Source organism: Gadus morhua, chromosome 17, assembly GCF_902167405.1.
Source record: "Gadus morhua chromosome 17, gadMor3.0, whole genome shotgun sequence".
NCBI classification, from domain to species: domain Eukaryota; kingdom Metazoa; phylum Chordata; class Actinopteri; order Gadiformes; family Gadidae; genus Gadus; species Gadus morhua.
Genome location: NC_044064.1, coordinates 19481165 through 19501264, shown reverse-complemented (window position 1 = coordinate 19501264; position 20100 = coordinate 19481165). Strand labels below are relative to the sequence as shown.

General features: G+C 43.9%; 13 non-coding genes across 13 annotated transcripts; all 13 read right to left on the bottom strand.

Annotated features, from left to right (window-relative positions):
* Positions 1–437: 437 nt before the first annotated feature.
* Positions 438–510, bottom strand: trnak-uuu (transfer RNA lysine (anticodon UUU)). Its single transcript has one exon. It is a non-coding gene; the product is annotated as a tRNA-Lys (tRNA).
* Positions 511–1488: 978 nt separating this feature from the next.
* On the bottom strand, positions 1489–1561 carry trnak-uuu (transfer RNA lysine (anticodon UUU)). The gene has a single exon. It is a non-coding gene; the product is annotated as a tRNA-Lys (tRNA).
* A 7132-nt stretch (positions 1562–8693) lies between these two features.
* On the bottom strand, positions 8694–8766 carry trnak-uuu (transfer RNA lysine (anticodon UUU)). The gene has a single exon. It is a non-coding gene; the product is annotated as a tRNA-Lys (tRNA).
* A 978-nt stretch (positions 8767–9744) lies between these two features.
* trnak-uuu (transfer RNA lysine (anticodon UUU)) lies at positions 9745–9817 on the bottom strand. The gene has a single exon. It is a non-coding gene; the product is annotated as a tRNA-Lys (tRNA).
* Positions 9818–10792: 975 nt separating this feature from the next.
* On the bottom strand, positions 10793–10865 carry trnak-uuu (transfer RNA lysine (anticodon UUU)). Its single transcript has one exon. It is a non-coding gene; the product is annotated as a tRNA-Lys (tRNA).
* A 975-nt stretch (positions 10866–11840) lies between these two features.
* On the bottom strand, positions 11841–11913 carry trnak-uuu (transfer RNA lysine (anticodon UUU)). Its single transcript has one exon. It is a non-coding gene; the product is annotated as a tRNA-Lys (tRNA).
* Positions 11914–12888: 975 nt separating this feature from the next.
* Positions 12889–12961, bottom strand: trnak-uuu (transfer RNA lysine (anticodon UUU)). The gene has a single exon. It is a non-coding gene; the product is annotated as a tRNA-Lys (tRNA).
* Positions 12962–13940: 979 nt separating this feature from the next.
* trnak-uuu (transfer RNA lysine (anticodon UUU)) lies at positions 13941–14013 on the bottom strand. Its single transcript has one exon. It is a non-coding gene; the product is annotated as a tRNA-Lys (tRNA).
* A 978-nt stretch (positions 14014–14991) lies between these two features.
* trnak-uuu (transfer RNA lysine (anticodon UUU)) lies at positions 14992–15064 on the bottom strand. Its single transcript has one exon. It is a non-coding gene; the product is annotated as a tRNA-Lys (tRNA).
* A 978-nt stretch (positions 15065–16042) lies between these two features.
* Positions 16043–16115, bottom strand: trnak-uuu (transfer RNA lysine (anticodon UUU)). The gene has a single exon. It is a non-coding gene; the product is annotated as a tRNA-Lys (tRNA).
* Positions 16116–17093: 978 nt separating this feature from the next.
* trnak-uuu (transfer RNA lysine (anticodon UUU)) lies at positions 17094–17166 on the bottom strand. Its single transcript has one exon. It is a non-coding gene; the product is annotated as a tRNA-Lys (tRNA).
* Positions 17167–18141: 975 nt separating this feature from the next.
* On the bottom strand, positions 18142–18214 carry trnak-uuu (transfer RNA lysine (anticodon UUU)). Its single transcript has one exon. It is a non-coding gene; the product is annotated as a tRNA-Lys (tRNA).
* Positions 18215–19192: 978 nt separating this feature from the next.
* trnak-uuu (transfer RNA lysine (anticodon UUU)) lies at positions 19193–19265 on the bottom strand. Its single transcript has one exon. It is a non-coding gene; the product is annotated as a tRNA-Lys (tRNA).
* Between the last annotated feature and the right edge of the window lie 835 nt (positions 19266–20100).

The following is a 20100-nucleotide window of genomic DNA, read 5'->3' as shown; positions in this document are numbered from 1 at the left end:
CTGTCGAGAAATGTTCTTTACCTCATGCAAATTCTTGCAGATCGGGGAATTAGCTCAAATGGTAGAGTGCTCGCTTCGCATGTGAGAGGTAGCGGGATCGATGCCTGCATTCTCCAATGTCTTGCGATTTTCAAAGAATTTCTATTTCTATGACTGTTAATAAGAATTAAAGTAGAGTTTTTTGGGGAACATACGGTTCTTTGCCCCAGCCGCCTCAGCTGAGAGGTTGAACAAAATGAGGCATCATTCTGCCCTTTAGACAGTTTCAATAAGTTAATCTCAACAAATACAAATAACCTGTTAAACGTGCTATTTGCAGGGTTACAAGGCTTCAAATTTTGTAAATCTCTGTAAAGAATCAAAATTAACACAGAGATTTCCAGTAATCATTGACTTTTGCTGAAATAATAGTATCATTGAAGCATTCACATTTGAAATACCTGAACAGGGACTTGAACCCTGGACCCTCAGATTAAAAACCTGATGCTCTACCGGCTGAGCTATCCAGGCTACAATTTGTAACAACTATTTGCCCAACAAAAAAGGATTTCAACTATCCATTAAAAGTACCTGTACCAGCTACATAGAATCAAAGCCATAAGCAATGCTTGCTGTAAAGAAATGATTTTTACCTTATGCAATTTCTTGCAGATAGGGGAATTAGCACAAATGGTAGATCGCTCGCTTAGCATGTGAGAGGTAAGGGGGTCGATGCCTGCATTCTCCAATGTCTTGCGATTTTCAAAGAATTTTCCAGTTATGGACAGTGATTAAGAAATGGCCTACAGTGTGTTGGAGAACATTTAGTTCTTTGCAAATAACCTGTGCAGCTGGGAGGTTAAGCCCAATGGAATGCATTATTCACTATATTAGATAGTGTCAGTTACTTTATTGGAATACATTTTTGTAGATTGTTCAATGTGCAGTTTGCAAGAATTCGGTTTTTAAATCTCAGAACATAAATATTTGCACATCAAAGAGAGATTCAAATTTTCCATCAAAAGTACCTGTACCAGCTACATAGAATCAAAGCCATAAGCTATGCTTGCTGTCGAGAAATGTTTTTTACCTTATGCGAATGTTTGCAGATCGGGGAATTAGCTCAAATGGTAGAGCGCTTGCTAAGCATGAGAGAGGTAGTGGGATCGATGCCTGCATTCTCCAATGTCTTGCGATTTTCAAAGAATTTCTATTTCTATGACTGTTAATAAGAATTGAAGTAGAGTTTTTTGGGGAACATACGGTTCTTTGCCCCAGCCGCCTCAGCTGAGAGGTTGAACAAAATGAGGCATCATTCTGCCCTTTAGACAGTTTCAATAAGTTAATCGCAACAAATACAAATAACCTGTTAAACGTGCTATTTGCAGGGTTACAAGCCTTCAAATTTTGTAAATCTCTGTAAAGAATCAAAATTAGCACAGAGATTTCCAGTAATCATTGACTTTTGCTGAAATAATAGTATCATTGAAGCATTCACATTTGAAATACCGCCTGAACAGGGACTTGAACCCTGGACCCTCAGATTAAAAGTCTGATGCTCTACCGGCTGAGCTATCCAGGCTTCAATATGTAAAAAATATTTGCCCATCAAAAACCGATTTCAATTTTCCATTAAAAGTACCTGTACCAGCTACATAGAATCAAAGCCATAAGCAATGCTTGCTGTAGAGAAATTCTTTTTACCTTATGCAATTTCTTGCAAATAGGGGAATTAGCTCAAATGGTAGAGCGCTCGCTTAGCATGTGAGAGGTAGCGGGATCGATGCCTGCATTCTCCAATGAATTGTATTCTTCACAGATTTTTCCAGTTATGGACAGTGATTAAGAAATGGCCTACAGTGTGTTGGAGAACATTTAGTTCTTTGCAAATAACCTGTGCAGCTGGGAGGTTAAGCCCAATGGAATGCATTATTCACTATATTAGATAGTGTCAGTTACTTTATTGGAATACATTTTTGTAGATTGTTCAATGTGCAGTTTGCAAGAATTCTGTTTTTAAATCTCAGAATATAAATATTTGCACATCAAAGAGAGATTTAAATTTTCCATTAAAAGTACCTGTACCAGCTACATAGAATCAAAGCCATAAGCTATGCTTGCTGTCGAGAAATGTTTTTTACCTTATGCGAATTTTTGCAGATCGGGGAATTAGCTCAAATGGTAGAGCGCTCGCTAAGCATGTGAGAGGTAGCGGGATCGATGCCTGCATTCTCCAATGAATTGTATTCTTCACAGATTTTTCCAGTTATGGACAGTGATTAAGAAATGGCTTACAGTGTGTTGGAGAACATTTAGTTCTTTGCAAATAACCTGTGCAGCTGGGAGGTTAAGCCCAATGGAATGCATTATTCACTATATTAGATAGTGTCAGTTACTTTATTGGAATACATTTTTGTAGATTGTTCAATGTGCAGTTCTATTTCATCCTTACTGACCGCCAGAGGCGGTGCATTAAGCACTGGATTTATCCGTCTCGCGCATGCGCAGTTCGAGTACCTATACCAACAAGGTCACATGTGACCCTCGTGACACCGGATTGGCTATATAGCCCGGTGTCGACAGAGGATCTGTTCCTTTCATCTTCTCGCAAAGACGCATGTTGTAGTACCGCTTGCGGATAGCGTATTCGCTTTTTGAAAAGGATCGCGCTCCAGACTGTGTGCAGCCTCGCGACCAAGGGTCGGAGCAACGGGTGAACTCGTCCTCCAGGGGCTGTTGGTCTGTACAGCGCTGAAGTAGAAGCTTCCAAGGTTTTGTTTAGTTTCAGTCACTTACCGGTGAAGGCAGCGCTCTCGCGTCCTCTCCCGGCAACACTGCTGGGGTTATTTTCACTACTGGGATTAATTTCGCTACTGATAGCTCCCTTATAGAAACAGCTCGGCTGTGTTCTGGGTTACCAAATTTATTTGGTAAAAGGTTTTTCCAGTCAGTCACTTACCGGTGAAGGCAGCGTTCTCGCGTCCTCTCCCTGTAACACTGTTGTTTATTTCTTTCGGTCACTTACCGGTGAAGGCAGCGCTCTCGCGCCCTCTCCCTGTAACACTGTTGGGGTTTATTTTTTAGTCACTTACCGGTGAAGGCAGCGCTCTCGCGCCCTCTCCCTGTAACACTTGTTTGTTTCTTTTCAGTCACTTACCGGTGAAGACAGTGCTCTCGCGTCCTCTCCCGAGAACACTGCTGTATATTTGAGTGTGTAATTATTTTTCCAGTCACTTGCTGGTGAAGACTGCGCTCTCGCGTCCTCTCCCGGTAACACTTTCTTGGCTCTTCTTGAATTAGTAGCTCTCTGGTGAAGGCAGTGCTCCCTCTCCCAGTGTTCTGCTGATGGCTCATGTGTGTGGCGCCTGTGTGGCCCTCCTTGAGCCTGACGATGGCCATGATCGCTGCCCCTCTTGCCTCGGCTTCGAGCATTTGAGGGAGGGCCTTACCGAGAGGGCCTGTATGAACTGCGGCTCCATGCCCTTGGCACTCAGGCTGGCTAGGCTCGCAGCGGTGGAACATCCGGCAGCTGTCGACCTACCATCAATGGCGCCACTTCCTCCTGCTCAGCCCGGCCATTCTTGGCGTCGGGGTAGAGCAGGCCCCCCCCCCAGGAAAAGGGCTAGGGACGAGCTAGCATCCAAGGTGGATCGCTTGTCGTCCGATATGGAGAGGATACAGGAACTCCTCCTGACCCTGCAACCTGGGGCAGGTGGCGCGGTGGCTGACATCCGGCCTGACCCTTCCTTGGGGGATGTGCCGGGGACGGACGATGTCCTGTCGCTGGCGGCATCAGCCAACCTCTTCAGTGAGGGTGTCACGGGGGAGGAATCCTCAAACGCTTTTGGGGAGGCCTCCCGCTCCTCTACTCAGAGCTCTGGGCACAGCACAGAGGGTAACCCCATTGGGGCCGTCATCCGTACGGCCCTGGCTCGCCTGGGGCTCGATGCTCCTCAGGCAGACTTGGCCAAGCCTAGCGCCTTTTTCAGGCGCAGCCCTGCCACAGCCCCTTTCTCTGTCCCTCCTTCGGAGGAGTATTTAAAGGAGCTACACCTCTGCTGGAAGGACGCCAAGGCTCTCCCCCGTCCTTCTTCCAGTGCTCGGGCCTTGGCTGCCATGCGGGATCCAGCGCAGTATGGTTTGGGTTGCATGCCACCCGTTGAGCCCGCCATTGCCTCCCTCATTCTAACCCCCGATCAGGCCTTGCGGCCGGATGCCAGGTGTCCTCGGCCCCAGTGCAGGGTCACAGACGACCTGCTTTCGAAGGCCTATGACGCAGCAGCACGTATGGGGCGGATTGGCAACTCCCTCTCCCACCTAATGCTGGCGCTCTCGACCTCGCTGCAACAAGCTGCAGTTGAGCCGTCTACACAGGACCTGAGCGACGCGTCCCTACAGGCCTTTGCCCTCATGTCCAGGGAATTGGGGCGTGTTATGTCCACCCTGGTCCAGACTCGCCGCCAGGTTTGGTTGGCTCAGTCGCCCCTGACGGAGGCGTGCAGGAAGGCCCTTAGAGCCGTGCCAGTGGTACCGGGGGAGCTGTTTGGGTCAGCTGCCCTGGAGACGCTGGAGCGAGCTGCCCAAGCTAGGCAAACCAACCTGCAGCTGTCAGGTCTTCACAGGAGTGTCTCCGCTCCTGGCAGGCCTAGAGCCCCCCCGGCTGCCCCCCGGGGCCGCTACCAGCCACCACGCTCTTACCCAGCAAGAGAGGAGGGCCTACGCAGGTCTCGGCGGTCCGCCCAGCAGCCCGCTGATAGCTTTCGCGCCCCCGCCCGCCCATCGCCCGGGCAGCCTCGGGCCGCGGAGCCTCACCGGTACCCCTCCAGAGCCGACAGAGGCCGGGGGGCCAGGCGCTAGGACCACGGGGCCGGTCGTCGGCTGTTTTTCCCAGCAGCAGATCAGCTATTGGGCTGCCTGTACTATAGACCCCTGGGTGGTTTCCACCTTAACCCGGGGGTACGAATTACAGTTCCGACGCCGGCCCCAGGCCTTTGGCCGGGTCAGGATGACAGTCGTCCGCGACCCGACGAAGGCCGCAGCTCTGGCCCAGGAGCTATCCGCCCTCCTGGCCAAGGGTGCGATCGAGCCAGTGGACCCTCAGTTACAACCCGGGGGGTTCTACTCGGCGTACTTTCTGGTCACCAAGAAAGACGGCGGATTCAGGCCCATTCTAGACCTAAGGGGCCTGAACACGTTTTTAAAAATTTTACCATTTCACATGCTCACCTCGGCGGACACCCTGAGGGTAGTTGCCAGGGGGGAGTGGTTCACGACTATAGACCTAAAGGACGCCTATTTTCATGTGCCGGTTGCGGCACACCACAGGCGGTTCCTGAGGTTTGCCTATCGGGGCAGGCATTACCAATTCAGGGTACTTCCCTTCGGGCTTTCCCTCTCCCCGAGGGTTTTCACCAGGGTTGTGGCGGCAGCCCTCGCACCCCTGCAGACGCAGGGCATGAAGATCCTGCCGTATCTGGACGACTGGCTGGTCTGTGCGCCCTCCAGGTCCCAGGTGGCCCAGGACACGGCCCGCCTGCTGTCGCACGTCGCCCGGCTGGGCTTGACGGTGAATCAAACAAAGAGTTGCCTGGACCCTTCCCAACGGGTTACCTATCTGGGGTTGGTCCTGGACTCGGTCGCCATGAAGGCCTACCTTTCACCTCGACGGGTGAACGACATCCTCCGCCTCCTTCCTCTCTTCAGAGCCGGCAGGAGGCTGCTTTTTATTCTTTTTCTTCAGCTTCTGGGCAAGCTGGCAGCTGCTTCAGCTGTGGTGCCTCTGGGTTTACTGTCCCTGCGCCCACTCCAAATGTGGCTGAACAGCCTGCACCTAGATGCCAAGTGGCACAGGCAGAGGAGGGTCAAGGTGACCCTGCAGTGTCTTGTCTCTCTGGCCCCATGGAGAAGGAGAGCGTATCTGGAGGCAGGCGTGCCCATGGGCGCAATCCCGGCACGCCGGGAGTTGGTGACAACCGATGCCTGCCTCTCGGGATGGGGCGCAGTGTGGCAGGGCAGGACTGCGCAGGGACGGTGGTCTGGCCGGGACATGGCACAACACATTAATGTGCTGGAACTCCGGGCTGTGCAGCTGGCATTAGCCAGCTTTCTGCCCCATTTGACAGGCCGGCATGTCCTGGTCCGGTCGGACAACATGGCCACGGTTTCGCAGGTGAACCACCAGGGGGGCACCAGGTCAGCACGGCTACTCCGGGTATCCCAGAGCCTGTTGACTTGGGCTTCTCCCCGTCTGGCCAGCCTACGTGCAGTCTATTTGCCGGGGGCCCAGAATCGGGCGGCAGACTTCCTCTCCCGACGGAAGCCTCCACCGGGGGAATGGCGGCTTCACCCCGAGGTGGTGGAGTCAATGTGGGGCCTCTTCGGCAGGGCAGAGGTGGACCTCTATGCCTCGGAGGAGTCGGCGCATTGCCCCCTCTGGTTCTCCTGGGCAGAAGCGTCCAGCCCTTTAGGGCAGGACGCGCTGGCGCACGATTGGCCGGACAGGCCTCTTTATGCCTACCCACCATTGCCTTTGATTCTGCCGACACTCCAGAGGGTCCTTTTGCAGGGCCACCGGCTCCTTCTGGTGGCCCCCTTTTGGCCGGGGAGGCTCTGGTATCCACTGCTGCTCAGGCTCTGCTGCAGCACGCCATGGCGCCTCCCCGACAGGAGGGATCTCCTGTCCCAGCTGGGGGGTCAGATCTGGCATCCCGACCCCTCTCGCCTACAGCTCTGGGCTTGGCCACTGCAGGGCCCGACCCACTGCTGAGGGAGTGCACTACGGCTGTCAGGGGTACGGTCATGAGTGCCAGGGCACCATCGACCAGGTTGCAGTACGGAAACAGGTGGAAGCTGTTCTCCAACTGGTGTGCGGCTAGGGCCGTGGATCCAGTGCATTGTGCTGTGACCACGGTGCTGGAATTTCTGCAGTCCCTCCTGGATAGTGGCCGGTCGCACTCTACCCTGAGGGTCTATGTCGCTGCCATCTCCTCCCTACATGATAGGGTTGACAGCGCCACGGTAGGGCGCCACAGATTAGTGTCCCTCTTTCTAAGAGGGGCTTTGAGGCTGCGTCCCCCTACAGCCATGCGGTCTCCAGCATGGGACCTGCCGCTGGTGCTGGAAGCCTTGTCATCTCCTCCCTTCGAGCCTTTGGGTCAAGGGGGTTTGAAGTGGCTGTCTATGAAGGCTGCCTTTTTACTCGCCATAACATCTGCCAAGCGGGTCGGGGAGTTGCATGCCCTATCAGTGAGTGATACATGCCTGAGGTGGAACTCTGATGGCTCGGGTGTCACTCTATGGCCGAACGTTGCGTTCCTGCCAAAGACCCTGCCACGCAATCACCTTAACCAGCCCATCCAGTTAGCACGCTTTGACCCCCCTTCTGGGGAGGGTGGGTCTGAGCTGCTGTGCCCGGTGCGGGCCCTTAGGGCTTATATTTCTGCTACCGCCGGTATTCGCCAGTCGGAGCAGCTTTTTGTTTGCCATGGTGGCCCTAACAGGGGTCATGCTTTAACAAAGCAGAGGCTGTCCCACTGGATTGTGGAGACCATAACACACGCCTACGGGGCCAGTGGCCGCCCCCCGCCATCCAGGGTGAGGTGTCACTCAACTAGGAGCGTCTCCACATCATGGGCTGCCCTGAGAGGGGTGCCCCTGGGGACCATCTGTGCCGCGGCGTCATGGGCGTCGCCTAGCACATTCTCCAGGTTCTACCGGGTCAACGTTGCCACTCCCCATCCAATGGGCGTGGCCCTGATGCCAAGCTCTGCTTTCTCTGATCAGTAGGTGAGCACCTTGACTCTTCGTGACGTTGTTGGTATTGGCCATCCAGTGCTTAATGCACCGCCTCTGGCGGTCAGTAAGGATGAAATAGAACGCAGAGTTACGTATGTAACTCCGGTTCTATGAATCCTGGATGACCGCCAGAGTTACAGGTCACTCAGAAGTCTCGTGGTTCGCGAGAAGATTCTGGGAACAGATCCTCTGTCGACACCGGGCTATATAGCCAATCCGGTGTCACGAGGGTCACATGTGACCTTGTTGGTATAGGTACTCGAACTGCGCATGCGCGAGACGGATAAATCCAGTGCTTAATGCACCGCCTCTGGCGGTCATCCAGGATTCATAGAACCGGAGTTACATACGTAACTCTGCGTTTGCAAGAATTCTGTTTTTAAATCTCAGAATATAAATATTTGCACATCAAAGAGAGATTTAAATTTTCCATTAAAAGTACCTGTACCAGCTACATAGAATCAAAGCCATAAGCTATGCTTGCTGTCGAGAAATGTTTTTTACCTTATGCGAATTTTTGCAGATCGGGGAATTAGCTCAAATGGTAGAGCGCTCGCTTAGCATGTGAGAGGTAGCGGGATCGATGCCTGCATTCTCCATTGCCTTGCGATTTTCAAAGAATTTCTATTTCTGTGACTGTTAATAAGAATTGAAGTAGAGTTTTTTGGGGAACATACGGTTCTTTGCCCCAGCCGCCTCAGCTGAGAGGTTGAACAAAATGAGGCATCATTCTGCCCTTTAGACAGTTTCAATAAGTTAATCGCAACAAATACAAATAACTTGTTAAACGTGCTACTTGCAGGGTTACAATGCTTCAAATTTTGTCAATCTCTGTAAAGAATCAAAATTACCACAGAAAATTCCAGTAATCATTGACTTTTGCTGAAATAATAGTATCATTGAAGCATTCACATTTGAAATACCTGAACAGGGACTTGAACCCTGGACCCTCAGATTAAAAGTCTGATGCTCTACCGGCTGAGCTATCCAGGCTACAATTTTTAACAACTATTTGCCCAACAAAAAAGGATTTCAACTATCCATTAAAAGTACCTGTACCAGCTACATAGAATCAAAGCCATAAGCAATGCTTGCTGTAAAGAAATGATTTTTACCTTATGCAATTTCTTGCAGATAGGGGAATTAGCACAAATGGTAGAGCGCTCGCTTAGCATGTGAGAGGTAAGGGGGTCGATGCCTGCATTCTCCAATGTCTTTTGATTTTCAAAGAATTTTCCAGTTATGGACAGTGATTAAGAAATGGCCTACAGTGTGTTGGAGAACATTTAGTTCTTTGCAAATAACCTGTGCAGCTGGGAGGTTAAGCCCAATGGAATGCATTATTCACTATATTAGATAGTGTCAGTTACTTTATTGGAATACATTTTTGTAGATTGTTCAATGTGCAGTTTGCAAGAATTCGGTTTTTAAATCTCAGAACATAAATATTTGCACATCAAAGAGAGATTCAAATTTTCCATCAAAAGTACCTGTACCAGCTACATAGAATCAAAGCCATAAGCTATGCTTGCTGTCGAGAAATGTTTTTTACCTTATGCGAATGTTTGCAGATCGGGGAATTAGCTCAAATGGTAGAGCGCTTGCTAAGCATGTGAGAGGTAGTGGGATCGATGCCTGCATTCTCCAATGTCTTGCGATTTTCAAAGAATTTCAATTTCTATGACTGTTAATAAGAATTGAAGTAGAGTTTTTTGGGGAACATACGGTTCTTTGCCCCAGCCGCCTCAGCTGAGAGGTTGAACAAAATGAGGCATCATTCTGCCCTTTAGACAGTTTCAATAAGTTAATCGCAACAAATACAAATAACCTGTTAAACGTGCTATTTGCAGGGTTACAAGGCTTCAAATTTTGTAAATCTCTGTAAAGAATCAAAATTAGCACAGAGATTTCCAGTAATCATTGACTTTTGCTGAAATAATAGTATCATTGAAGCATTCACATTTGAAATACCGCCTGAACAGGGACTTGAACCCTGGACCCTCAGATTAAAAGTCTGATGCTCTACCGGCTGAGCTATCCAGGCTTCAATATGTAACAAATATTTGCCCATCAAAAACCGATTTCAATTTTCCATTAAAAGTACCTGTACCAGCTACATAGAATCAAAGCCATAAGCAATGCTTGCTGTAGAGAAATTATTTTTACCTTATGCAATTTCTTGCAAATAGGGGAATAAGCTCAAATGGTAGAGCGCTCGCTTAGCATGTGAGAGGTAGCGGGATCGATGCCTGCATTCTCCAATGAATTGTATTCTTCACAGATTTTTCCAGTTATGGACAGTGATTAAGAAATGGCTTACAGTGTGTTGGAGAACATTTAGTTCTTTGCAAATAACCTGTGCAGCTGGGAGGTTAAGCCCAATGGAATGCATTATTCACTATATTAGATAGTGTCAGTTACTTTATTGGAATACATTTTTGTAGATTGTTCAATGTGCAGTTTGCAAGAATTCTGTTTTTAAATCTCAGAATATAAATATTTGCACATCAAAGAGAGATTTAAATTTTCCATTAAAAGTACCTGTACCAGCTACATAGAATCAAAGCCATAAGCTATGCTTGCTGTCGAGAAATGTTTTTTACCTTATGCGAATTTTTGCAGATCGGGGAATTAGCTCAAATGGTAGAGCGCTCGCTTAGCATGTGAGAGGTAGCGGGATCGATGCCTGCATTCTCTATTGTCTTGCGATTTTCAAAGAATTTCTATTTCTGTGACTGTTAATAAGAATTGAAGTAGAGTTTTTTGGGGAACATACGGTTCTTTGCCCCAGCCGCCTCAGCTGAGAGGTTGAACAAAATGAGGCATCATTCTGCCCTTTAGACAGTTTCAATAAGTTAATCGCAACAAATACAAATAACTTGTTAAACGTGCTACTTGCAGGGTTACAATGCTTCAAATTTTGTCAATCTCTGTAAAGAATCAAAATTACCACAGAAAATTCCAGTAATCATTGACTTTTGCTGAAATAATAGTATCATTGAAGCATTCACATTTGAAATACCTGAACAGGGACTTGAACCCTGGACCCTCTGATTAAAAGTCTGATGCTCTACCGGCTGAGCTATCCAGGCTACAATTCATAACAACTATTTGCCCAACAAAAAAGGATTTCAACTATCCATTAAAAGTACCTGTACCAGCTACATAGAATCAAAGCCATAAGCAATGCTTGCTGTAAAGAAATGATTTTTACCTTATGCAATTTCTTGCAGATAGGGGAATTAGCACAAATGGTAGAGCGCTCGCTTAGCATGTGAGAGGTAAGGGGGTCGATGCCTGCATTCTCCAATGTCTTTTGATTTTCAAAGAATTTTCCAGTTATGGACAGTGATTAAGAAATGGCCTACAGTGTGTTGGAGAACATTTAGTTCTTTGCAAATAACCTGTGCAGCTGGGAGGTTAAGCCCAATGGAATGCATTATTCACTATATTAGATAGTGTCAGTTACTTTATTGGAATACATTTTTGTAGATTGTTCAATGTGCAGTTTGCAAGAATTCTGTTTTTAAATCTCAGAATATAAATATTTGCACATCAAAGAGAGATTTACATTTTCCATTAAAAGTACCTGTACCAGCTACATAGAATCAAAGCCATAAGCTATGCTTGCGGTCGAGAAATGTTTTTTACCTTATGCGAATTTTTGCAGATCGGGGAATTAGCTCAAATGGTAGAGCGCTCGCTTAGCATGTGAGAGGTAGCGGGATCGATGCCTGCATTCTCCATTGTCTTGCGATTTTCAAAGAATTTCTATTTCTATGACTGTTAATAAGAATTGAAGAAGAGTTTTTTGGGGAACATACGGTTCTTTGCCCCAGCCGCCTCAGCTGAGAGGTTGAACAAAATGAGGCATCATTCTGCCCTTTAGACAGTTTCAATAAGTTAATCGCAACAAATACAAATAACTTGTTAAACGTGCTACTTGCAGGGTTACAATGCTTCAAATTTTGTCAATCTCTTTAAAGAATCAAAATTACCACAGAAAATTCCAGTAATCATTGACTTTTGCTGAAATAATAGTATCATTGAAGCATTCACATTTGAAATACCTGAACAGGGACTTGAACCCTGGACCCTCAGATTAAAAGTCTGATGCTCTACCGGCTGAGCTATCCAGGCTACAATTTTTAACAACTATTTGCCCAACAAAAAAGGATTTCAACTATCCATTAAAAGTACCTGTACCAGCTACATAGAATCAAAGCCATAAGCAATGCTTGCTGTAAAGAAATGATTTTTACCTTATGCAATTTCTTGCAGATAGGGGAATTAGCACAAATGGTAGAGCGCTCGCTTAGCATGTGAGAGGTAAGGGGGTCGATGCCTGCATTCTCCAATGTCTTTTGATTTTCAAAGAATTTTCCAGTTATGGACAGTGATTAAGAAATGGCCTACAGTGTGTTGGAGAACATTTAGTTCTTTGCAAATAACCTGTGCAGCTGGGAGGTTAAGCCCAATGGAATGCATTATTCACTATATTAGATAGTGTCAGTTACTTTATTGGAATACATTTTTGTAGATTGTTCAATGTGCAGTTTGCAAGAATTCTGTTTTTAAATCTCAGAATATAAATATTTGCACATCAAAGAGAGATTTACATTTTCCATTAAAAGTACCTGTACCAGCTACATAGAATCAAAGCCATAAGCTATGCTTGCGGTCGAGAAATGTTTTTTACCTTATGCAAATTTTTGCAGATCGGGGAATTAGCTCAAATGGTAGAGCGCTCGCTTAGCATGTGAGAGGTAGCGGGATCGATGCCTGCATTCTCCATTGTCTTGCGATTTTCAAAGAATTTCTATTTCTATGACTGTTAATAAGAATTGAAGTAGAGTTTTTTGGGGAACATACGGTTCTTTGCCCCAGCCGCCTCAGCTGAGAGGTTGAACAAAATGAGGCATCATTCTGCCCTTTAGACAGTTTCAATAAGTTAATCGCAACAAATACAAATAACTTGTTAAACGTGCTACTTGCAGGGTTACAATGCTTCAAATTTTGTCAATCTCTTTAAAGAATCAAAATTACCACAGAAAATTCCAGTAATCATTGACTTTTGCTGAAATAATAGTATCATTGAAGCATTCACATTTGAAATACCTGAACAGGGACTTGAACCCTGGACCCTCAGATTAAAAGTCTGATGCTCTACCGGCTGAGCTATCCAGGCTACAATTTTTAACAACTATTTGCCCAAAACAAAAAGGATTTCAACTATCCATTAAAAGTACCTGTACCAGCTACATAGAATCAAAGCCATAAGCAATGCTTGCTGTAAAGAAATGATTTTTACCTTATGCAATTTCTTGCAGATAGGGGAATTAGCACAAATGGTAGAGCGCTCGCTTAGCATGTGAGAGGTAAGGGGGTCGATGCCTGCATTCTCCAATGTCTTGCGATTTTCAAAGAAATTTCCAGTTATGGACAGTGATTAAGAAATGGCCTACAGTGTGTTGGAGAACATTTAGTTCTTTGCAAATAACCTGTGCAGCTGGGAGGTTAAGCCCAATGGAATGCATTATTCACTATATTAGATAGTGTCAGTTACTTTATTGGAATACATTTTTGTAGATTGTTCAATGTGCAGTTTGCAAGAATTCTGTTTTTAAATCTCAGAATATAAATATTTGCACATCAAAGAGAGATTTAAATTTTCCATTAAAAGTACCTGTACCAGCTACATAGAATCAAAGCCATAAGCTATGCTTGCTGTCGAGAAATGTTTTTTACCTTATGCAAATTTTTGCAGATCGGGGAATTAGCTCAAATGGTAGAGCGCTCGCTTAGCATGTGAGAGGTAGCGGGATCGATGCCTGCATTCTACATTGTCTTGCGATTTTCAAAGAATTTCTATTTCTATGACTGTTAATAAGAATTGAAGTAGAGTTTTTTGGGGAACATACGGTTCTTTGCCCCAGCCGCCTCAGCTGAGAGGTTGAACAAAATGAGGCATCATTCTGCCCTTTAGACAGTTTCAATAAGTTAATCGCAACAAATACAAATAACCTGTTAAACGTGCTATTTGCAGGGTTACAAGCCTTCAAATTTTGTAAATCTCTGTAAAGAATCAAAATTAGCACAGAGATTTCCAGTAATCATTGACTTTTGCTGAAATAATAGTATCATTGAAGCATTCACATTTGAAACACCGCCTGAACAGGGACTTGAACCCTGGACCCTCAGATTAAAAGTCTGATGCTCTACCGGCTGAGCTATCCAGGCTTCAATATGTAGCAAATATTTGTCCATCAAAAACCGATTTCAATTTTCCATTAAAAGTACCTGTACCAGCTACATAGAATCAAAGCCATAAGCAATGCTTGCTGTAGAGAAATTCTTTTTACCTTATGCAATTTCTTGCAAATAGGGGAATAAGCTCAAATGGTAGAGCGCTCGCTTAGCATGTGAGAGGTAGCGGGATCGATGCCTGCATTCTCCAATGAATTGTATTCTTCACAGATTTTTCCAGTTATGGACAGTGATTAAGAAATGGCTTACAGTGTGTTGGAGAACATTTAGTTCTTTGCAAATAACCTGTGCAGCTGGGAGGTTAAGCCCAATGGAATGCATTATTCACTATATTAGATAGTGTCAGTTACTTTATTGGAATACATTTTTGTAGATTGTTCAATGTGCAGTTTGCAAGAATTCTGTTTTTAAATCTCAGAATATAAATATTTGCACATCAAAGAGAGATTTAAATTTTCCATTAAAAGTACCTGTACCAGCTACATAGAATCAAAGCCATAAGCTATGCTTGCTGTCGAGAAATGTTTTTTACCTTATGCGAATTTTTGCAGATGGGGGAATTAGCTCAAATGGTAGAGCGCTCGCTTAGCATGTGAGAGGTAGCGGGATCGATGCCTGCATTCTCCATTGTCTTGCGATTTTCAAAGAATTTCTATTTCTATGACTGTTAATAAGAATTGAAGTAGAGTTTTTTGGGGAACATACGGTTCTTTGCCCCAGCCGCCTCAGCTGAGAGGTTGAACAAAATGAGGCATCATTCTGCCCTTTAGACAGTTTCAATAAGTTAATCGCAACAAATACAAATAACCTGTTAAACGTGCTATTTGCAGGGTTACAAGCCTTCAAATTTTGTAAATCTCTGTATAGAATCAAAATTAGCACAGAGATTTCCAGTAATCATTGACTTTTGCTGAAATAACAGTATCATTGAAGCATTCACATTTGAAATAGCGCCTGAACAGGGACTTGAACCCTGGACCCTCAGATTAAAAGTCTGATGCTCTACCGGCTGAGCTATCCAGGCTTCAATATGTAGCAAATATTTGCCCATCAAAAACCGATTTCAATTTTCCATTAAAAGTACCTGTACCAGCTACATAGAATCAAAGCCATAAGCAATGCTTGCTGTAGAGAAATTCTTTTTACCTTATGCAATTTCTTGCAAATAGGGGAATAAGCTCAAATGGTAGAGCGCTCGCTTAGCATGTGAGAGGTAGCGGGATCGATGCCTGCATTCTCCAATGAATTGTATTCTTCACAGATTTTTCCAGTTATGGACAGTGATTAAGAAATGGCTTACAGTGTGTTGGAGAACATTTAGTTCTTTGCAAATAACCTGTGCAGCTGGGAGGTTAAGCCCAATGGAATGCATTATTCACTATATTAGATAGTGTCAGTTACTTTATTGGAATACATTTTTGTAGATTGTTCAATGTGCAGTTTGCAAGAATTCTGTTTTTAAATCTCAGAATATAAATATTTGCACATCAAAGAGAGATTTAAATTTTCCATTAAAAGTACCTGTACCAGCTACATAGAATCAAAGCCATAAGCTATGCTTGCTGTCGAGAAATGTTTTTTACCTTATGCGAATTTTTGCAGATCGGGGAATTAGCTCAAATGGTAGAGCGCTCGCTTAGCATGTGGGAGGTAGCGGGATCGATGCCTGCATTCTCCATTGTCTTGCGATTTTCAAAGAATTTCTATTTCTATGACTGTTAATAAGAATTGAAGTAGAGTTTTTTGGGGAACATACGGTTCTTTGCCCCAGCCGCCTCAGCTGAGAGGTTGAACAAAATGAGGCATCATTCTGCCCTTTAGACAGTTTCAATAAGTTAATCGCAACAAATACAAATAACCTGTTAAACGTGCTATTTGCAGGGTTACAAGGCTTCAAATTTTGTAAATCTCTGTAAAGAATCAAAATTAGCACAGAGATTTCCAGTAATCATTGACTTTTGCTGAAATAATAGTATCATTGAAGCATTCACATTTGAAATACCGCCTGAACAGGGACTTGAACCCTGGACCCTCAGATTAAAAGTCTGATGCTCTACCGGCTGAGCTATCCAGGCTTCAATATATAACAAATATTTGCCCATCAAAAACCGATTTCAATTTTCCATTAAAAGTACCTGTACCAGCTACATAGAATCAAAGCCATAAGCAATGCTTGCTGTAGAGAAATTCTTTTTACCTTATGCAATTTCTTGCAAATAGGGGAATAAGCTCAAATGGTAGAGCGCTCGCTTAGCATGTGAGAGGTAGCGGGATCGATGCCTGCATTCTCCAATGAATTGTATTCTTCACAGATTTTTCCAGTTATGGACAGTGATTAAGAAATGGCTTACAGTGTGTTGGAGAACATTTAGTTCTTTGCAAATAACCTGTGCAGCTGGGAGGTTAAGCCCAATGGAATGCATTATTCACTATATTAGATAGTGTCAGTTACTTTATTGGAATACATTTTTGTAGATTGTTCAATGTGCAGTTTGCAAGAATTCTGTTTTTAAATCTCAGAATATAAATATTTGCACATCAAAGAGAGATTTAAATTTTCCATTAAAAGTACCTGTACCAGCTACATAGAATCAAAGCCATAAGCTATGCTTGCTGTCGAGAAATGTTTTTTACCTTATGCGAATGTTTGCAGATCGGGGAATTAGCTCAAATGGTAGAGCGCTTGCTAAGCATGTGAGAGGTAGTGGGATCGATGCCTGCATTCTCCAATGTCTTGCGATTTTCAAAGAATTTCTATTTCTATGACTGTTAATAAGAATTGAAGTAGAGTTTTTTGGGGAACATACGGTTCTTTGCCCCAGCCGCCTCAGCTGAGAGGTTGAACAAAATGAGGCATCATTCTGCCCTTTAGACAGTTTCAATAAGTTAATCGCAACAAATACAAATAACCTGTTAAACGTGCTATTTGCAGGGTTACAAGGCTTCAAATTTTGTAAATCTCTGTAAAGAATCAAAATTAGCACAGAGATTTCCAGTAATCATTGACTTTTGCTGAAATAATAGTATCATTGAAGCATTCACATTTGAAATACCGCCTGAACAGGGACTTGAACCCTGGACCCTCAGATTAAAAGTCTGATGCTCTACCGGCTGAGCTATCCAGGCTTCAATATGTAACAAATATTTGCCCATCAAAAACCGATTTCAATTTTCCATTAAAAGTACCTGTACCAGCTACATAGAATCAAAGCCATAAGCAATGCTTGCTGTAGAGAAATTCTTTTTACCTTATGCAATTTCTTGCAAATAGGGGAATAAGCTCAAATGGTAGAGCGCTCGCTTAGCATGTGAGAGGTAGCGGGATCGATGCCTGCATTCTCCAATGAATTGTATTCTTCACAGATTTTTCCAGTTATGGACAGTGATTAAGAAATGGCTTACAGTGTGTTGGAGAACATTTAGTTCTTTGCAAATAACCTGTGCAGCTGGGAGGTTAAGCCCAATGGAATGCATTATTCACTATATTAGATAGTGTCAGTTACTTTATTGGAATACATTTTTGTAGATTGTTCAATGTGCAGTTTGCAAGAATTCTGTTTTTAAATCTCAGAATATAAATATTTGCACATCAAAGAGAGATTCAAATTTTCCATTAAAAGTACCTGTACCAGCTACATAGAATCAAAGCCATAAGCTATGCTTGCTGTCGAAAAATGTTTTTTACCTTTTGCGAATTTTTGCAGATCGGGGAATTAGCTCAAATGGTAGAGCGCTCGCTTAGCATGTGAGAGGTAGCGGGATCGATGCCTGCATTCTCCATTGTCTTGCGATTTTCAAAGAATTTCTATTTCTATGACTGTTAATAAGAATTGAAGTAGAGTTTTTTGGGGAACATACGGTTCTTTGCCCCAGCCGCCTCAGCTGAGAGGTTGAACAAAATGAGGCATCATTCTGCCCTTTAGACAGTTTCAATAAGTTAATCGCAACAAATACAAATAACTTGTTAAACGTGCTACTTGCAGGGTTACAATGCTTCAAATTTTGTCAATCTCTGTAAAGAATCAAAATTACCACAGAAAATTCCAGTAATCATTGACTTTTGCTGAAATAATAGTATCATTGAAGCATTCACATTTGAAATACCTGAACAGGGACTTGAACCCTGGACCCTCAGATTAAAAGTCTGATGCTCTACCGGCTGAGCTATCCAGGCTACAATTTTTAACAACTATTTGTCCATCAAAAACCGATTTCAATTTTCCATTAAAAGTACCTGTACCAGCTACATAGAATCAAAGCCATAAGCAATGCTTGCTGTAGAGAAATTCTTTTTACCTTATGCAATTTCTTGCAAATAGGGGAATAAGCTCAAATGGTAGAGCGCTCGCTTAGCATGTGAGAGGTAGCGGGATCGATGCCTGCATTCTCCAATGAATTGTATTCTTCACAGATTTTTCCAGTTATGGACAGTGATTAAGAAATGGCTTACAGTGTGTTGGAGAACATTTAGTTCTTTGCAAATAACCTGTGCAGCTGGGAGGTTAAGCCCAATGGAATGCATTATTCACTATATTAGATAGTGTCAGTTACTTTATTGGAATACATTTTTGTAGATTGTTCAATGTGCAGTTTGCAAGAATTCTGTTTTTAAATCTCAGAATATAAATATTTGCACATCAAAGAGAGATTTAAATTTTCCATTAAAAGTACCTGTACCAGCTACATAGAATCAAAGCCATAAGCTATGCTTGCTGTCGAGAAATGTTTTTTACCTTATGCGAATTTTTGCAGATCGGGGAATTAGCTCAAATGGTAGAGCGCTCGCTTAGCATGTGAGAGGTAGCGGGATCGATGCCTGCATTCTCCATTGTCTTGCGATTTTCAAAGAATTTCTATTTCTATGACTGTTAATAAGAATTGAAGTAGAGTTTTTTGGGGAACATACGGTTCTTTGCCCCAGCCGCCTCAGCTGAGAGGTTGAACAAAATGAGGCATCATTCTGCCCTTTAGACAGTTTCAATAAGTTAATCGCAACAAATACAAATAACCTGTTAAACGTGCTATTTGCAGGGTTACAAGCCTTCAAATTTTGTAAATCTCTGTAAAGAATCAAAATTAGCACAGAGATTTCCAGTAATCATTGACTTTTGCTGAAATAATAGTATCATTGAAGCATTCACATTTGAAATAGCGCCTGAACAGGGACTTGAACCCTGGACCCTCAGATTAAAAGTCTGATGCTCTACCGGCTGAGCTATCCAGGCTTCAATATGTAGCAAATATTTGCCCATCAAAAACCGATTTCAATTTTCCATTAAAAGTACCTGTACCAGCTACATAGAATCAAAGCCATAAGCAATGCTTGCTGTAGAGAAATTCTTTTTACCTTATGCAATTTCTTGCAAATAGGGGAATTAGCTCAAATGGTAGAGCGCTCGCTTAGCATGTGAGAGGTAGCGGGATCGATGCCTGCATTCTCCAATGAATTGTATTCTTCACAGATTTTTCCAGTTATGGACAGTGATTAAGAAATGGCTTACAGTGTGTTGGAGAACATTTAGTTCTTTGCAAATAACCTGTGCAGCTGGGAGGTTAAGCCCAATGGAATGCATTATTCACTATATTAGATAGTGTCAGTTACTTTATTGGAATACATTTTTGTAGATTGTTCAATGTGCAGTTTGCAAGAATTCTGTTTTTAAATCTCAGAATATAAATATTTGCACATCAAAGAGAGATTTAAATTTTCCATTAAAAGTACCTGTACCAGCTACATAGAATCAAAGCCATAAGCTATGCTTGCTGTCGAGAAATGTTTTTTACCTTATGCGAATGTTTGCAGATCGGGGAATTAGCTCAAATGGTAGAGCGCTTGCTTAGCATGTGAGAGGTAGTGGGATCGATGCCTGCATTCTCCAATGTCTTGCGATTTTCAAAGAATTTCTATTTCTATGACTGTTAATAAGAATTGAAGTAGAGTTTTTTGGGGAACATACGGTTCTTTGCCCCAGCCGCCTCAGCTGAGAGGTTGAACAAAATGAGGCATCATTCTGCCCTTTAGACAGTTTCAATAAGTTAATCGCAACAAATACAAATAAC